We start from the raw sequence: 4,878 nt of genomic DNA, 5'->3' as shown, positions 1-4,878 counted from the left end.
ATGAACTAAACTTTGATGTAATTGGGTGTTAAACAAGCTTAATGGTTATTTGACTTATATATCGGTGTTGCTTAGAATCTGTTGTAGCATTTTGTCTTGATTTTACTTATTGCAAATCTCTATTTTGTTAACATAAATATTTCTTTATTATTGATTTTGATGATAACAAACTTGATTAAAATTGATTAATCTTTTAAAAGCTTAAAATATTTTTCATATATTTTTAAATCATTATTCTCACTTTATAAAGGCTTTATATTCTATGAAAATGTTTTTATACAATTGGTTATTCTCATGTTAATGGTTTGAATTGAAAAAGCTTTGAGAATTTTGATAAATAACAAGTATTGCTTAAAATCCTGAAAATGGACTTATTTGACAAGTTTTATAAAGTTTTGGGCCATAAAATATTTTTATAATGTTTTGGGGTCAAACTATAATTTTACAAAATAATTCACTGTAGCATTCACTGTAGCAGTCACAGTAGAAAACGACGATCCAATATCTCGATAACGGCGATCCGACATCAAACAGAATTGAAGAGTTGCCTTTGGACACTAAAAACGATTCCACATCTTGAAAACGGCAATCTGACAATTTGAAAATCCAGTCCAACAGTCATATTGACTAGATAAATGGTGATCCAACATCTAGTTAATGACGATCGGACAGTTAGCGGAAAGTCAGTAACGGCTAGTTTCCAGCTCCTACTATAAATAAACTCAATCAAATTTAAACAACAACGATTCCAACAATTGTCATTGAGCAAATTATTGAGCATACAACTTTCTTTGAGATTTAAATTCTTGTATTCATCTAACTTACTCACACTTTAGATCTTTATTTGTAATCAAACACATTGTGTGAGAGAGATTTATTTTTATAATATTTTTGAAAAACAAATTGAGAGGTTCTAACAAGAGATTGAGGATAATCTCTTTGTGTAAAGGTTTATTGACACCTTGGAAGTCAATTGTAAGAGCGATTTAAGCCTTGGAGGCTTACTTAGTGGAATCCTCAAGCCCGGTGAGCTTGGAGGTGTGGACGTAGGCACGGTTAGCTGAACCACGTAAACATCGCGTGTTTGATTTCTCTTCCCTTACTCTTTTATTATCTTGCTAGATTAAATTTATTGTTTTTTTTATTTCATTAAGGTAATATATTTAATTGTTGTGTAGTTTGCTTAGCTTAATTTTTAGTAACCCAATTTACCCCCCTCATCTTGGGTTGCTTAGATAGTATTTCATATTTCGGTTCAACACCCATTTAGTGAAATAAATTAAGACAATACATGGTTTTAGAATGAGTTTCTCAAGTTGAGTTAATCTCGATTTGAATAAGGCCATGTTTAATCTAAGATTAGTGAAGAACTAGATATAAGGGTTAACCTTGTAGGGTAATTGGAATCTAGAATGCATAATGCTATATTTAATGTTAGCATAACAACTGATCACTATTAGGTTGCATATAGATATAAGATATCCAACATGCGACAGTTGAGGATACATGAAAAATTCTGTCCAGTGCTGTAGTAGATGCTGTAGCAACAATATTGTAATTGAAAAACAGTCAATACCATTAAGTGAGTTTAAGTACTCAATTACTCATTTCCTATTGACTATATCTTTGTGTTTGACCTGAGATTTCCTTTATTGCATTCTGTTTGTTGCATTTTTAATTTTGTTAGGTCATTATTTTCATGAATAATTTTAATTTTAATTAGACTTAGATTGCACTGTTAAGATTGCTGCAGCAAGTCCTATAACATCAATCCCTATGGAGACAATTTGGATACTCATAATTATATTACTTGTTGTGTACACTTGTATATTGACCTATAAAAATATGCATTAACAAGTTTTCGGCGTCGTTGCTAGGGATTAAATGCTTATTATGATTTGTAAAGTCAAATTTAGTTTGTTTATTGTGTTGACAGAAATGCTCTAGCAACCCTTGCATGTGTAAATACAAACCTGTTGAATTTCAGTTTGATCTAAAAATTAAAAGAACTGTAAGGAGATTGAGAAAAGAGCATAGAAATTTAATATTTGTTGTCGGCGTGGGTGATTTGCAAGATATAGGGAATTTGAACCTTCGAGGAGAAATAGAACTAGTCAATGCACAACGAGGTCAAGAAGGTCAAAATGGCTAGAATATTCATGGGCAATCAGGGAACAACAATATTATCTAGATGATAGATGATAGAGACAGAGTCATTAGAGATTATGTAGTGTTGACCCCGCAAGCCATAAATCCTGGAATAGTTAGATTTGAAGTGCAAACTGCTAATTTTGAGCTTAAACCAATGATGCTTTAGATGTTTTAAACAATGGGGCAATTCAATGGACTGCCATCAAAAGATCTTCACCCTCACCTTAAACTTTTTCTTAAAGTAACTGATGCTTTTAAGATTGCTAGAGTATCACATGAAGTATTGAGACTCAAACTCTTCCCATTTTCTCTAAGGGATTGAGCAAGAGTATGGTTAAATTATGTACCGCCTGACTCCATTACTACATGGAATGACTTAGCTGACAAATTTTTAATGAAGTATTTTCCACCTACTAGGAATGTAAAATTGAGAAATGAGATCACATCCTTCCATCAACTTGAAGATGAAAGCTTCTATAATGCATAAGAAAGATTCAAAGAGTTATTTAGGAGATGTCCTTATCATGGTATTCTTTACTGTATACAGTTGGAAACTTTCTATAATGGTCTCTACCCAAGCACTAGATTGATAATGGATGCTTCAACAAATAAAGCCTTGTTATCTAAGTCTTACAATGAAGCTTATGAAATTTTGGAAATGATAGCTAGTAACAACTATCATTGGCCATCGACCAGACAAGCTACAGTAAGAGGAACAACAAGAGTCCACAATGTAGATGCCTCAACAACATTATCAACCAGAGTAATCTCATTAACAAATATGGTGAAGGCTATTACTACTGCTTCAACAATTGTCAACCAAATTGCTGAGGTATCTTGTGCTTATTGCGGGGAAGGGCATCTATTTGATCATTGTTCTGGAAATCTTGCCTTAGTCAACTATGTAGGCAACTACAACAAACAGAACGAGAACAATCCTTACCCAAATACTAAATACTCTTCAACAGCAGTATGAACCCTTCAAAATCTCTTATAACACACATAAAGATAAATGGTCAATTAATGAACTATTCATTATGTGTGTTAAAGAAGAAGAGAGGTTGTTAATAAAAGTTGGTGAAGGTGCATATATAGTAACACAAGGAAAGAGAAAACCCTAGGCCAAGAAAAAAAGGGAAAGATAAAATACTTCTCTATAAAGAAATCAAAAAAGAGAAACCAAGTAGTACAAGTTGTGAAACTGAAACCAGGAATATAAAACGTCTTTTCCAAAACTGAAACAAAAACACTACTCAAAATCAGACTGTATGTTTCGATTGCCTTCATATGTGAATGCATCTTGATTACAGGATGCATTGCTTACTTCTCACTGGCTTCCGTAGGTTTTGTAGACCCTGCAAGGTATTCATTACATCTTCATTAGGTTTTGCAAACCCTGCAAGGTATTCATTACATGGATTGTAGAACCAAAGTCGACTTCCAAATGATTTCTTAGAGTAACCTCAATCACCACACTGATTAGTATTAAAAATTGTTTAATTATGTTTTTAATCATCTCTTTACATCTCTCTTCTTTTCAATTTCTCTCAATCTCCCTGTAATCTTGTTTTTCAGGTGTGTTTTTAATATTTTGTATAATTATTTTTATAAATAAATTTAGTTTTATTTTCAATTTTAGTTGTTTTTAATATTTTGAGACTCACTGAGTTATAATATAATAAGACACTCTTATACTTGGGAGTTAAAAATTACTTTTTAAGTTGTGTTAGAAACTTTTTGAATTTCTGGGAGAGAGGGAACTCGTGTTCACCAATTACTAATATAAGTTACTCAAGTGGGTAGTTCAAATACATAGAAACAAAATCAATATATAAAGAGCACACAATCCAGCTCATCTCTTTCTTGAATACAAGGGTGTGCCTGGATCTAATGATGGAAGAAGAAGGATTGATAAATCAGAAAACATTCAAACTATTATCAGAAGAAATATGCATTATATTAAGAATGACCTCCCTTTTTTTGCTTGACTTGTATTAAGAATTTCACTCTCTGACAGTTCACCACATGCTATAATTATTACAAGATGTTTAAGCTTCCCTTATCATTTATGGAAACTTGTTCGATCTTTCTCACAACATTTCCAAATACAATACTGTTTCTGCATAGATATTGGACATTTGATCAGAAAATGAACTCTGAAAATTTTCTTCTTTGATCAGTAAGTGATAAGACGATTGTCACAAGCAAGAGGCAAATAATTACAACAAAAAATGAAAAGGAAAGTCATAATAAGCAAATATGCTAGAGTTGGAAGTTGTTATTTAGAATTCTATTGAAGGAGTTGTAAGCAAACTTCATATACAAACATAACACAACATGCACATAAGATCAAAAGCGAAAAATTTAAAATCAAACCTCTAGCCATTGATATATTATGTAGATATTTGATGCTTCTGAGTCCGTTGTAATCATTAGTGATGGTGTAGCATAATATATAATTCAAATGGCGTTTTAGGAACCATTTTGGTTGGAACTCGATTTAAATGTACATAGCCGTCTTTAGAGCTTCAGTCCATAAGGATTTAGAAAGCTTAGAACTGCTAAGCATACTATTCAACATATCCAACAAAGTTCGGTTTATGCTTGCTACTACACCATTCTGATTTGGAGAACCATGCATAGTGTATTGCGCAACTATCCTATGTTATTGAGTATATCCCGTCTCTATCTGTTCTCACGATCTTAATTTGTTTTTCACATTGCTTA

At 32.2% G+C, this 4,878-nt stretch overlaps 1 non-coding gene across 1 annotated transcript; it reads right to left on the bottom strand.

Annotated features, from left to right (window-relative positions):
- Positions 1-2,575: 2,575 nt before the first annotated feature.
- On the bottom strand, positions 2,576-2,682 carry LOC112499397 (small nucleolar RNA R71). The gene has a single exon (XR_003067008.2). It is a non-coding gene; the product is annotated as a small nucleolar RNA R71 (small nucleolar RNA).
- Between the last annotated feature and the right edge of the window lie 2,196 nt (positions 2,683-4,878).

The sequence above is a fragment of the Citrus sinensis genome, chromosome 9 (genome assembly GCF_022201045.2).
Source record: "Citrus sinensis cultivar Valencia sweet orange chromosome 9, DVS_A1.0, whole genome shotgun sequence".
In the NCBI taxonomy this organism is placed as follows: domain Eukaryota; kingdom Viridiplantae; phylum Streptophyta; class Magnoliopsida; order Sapindales; family Rutaceae; genus Citrus; species Citrus sinensis.
Note: the sequence above shows the minus strand (reverse complement) of the source record. Positions and strands in the feature narration are given on the sequence as shown.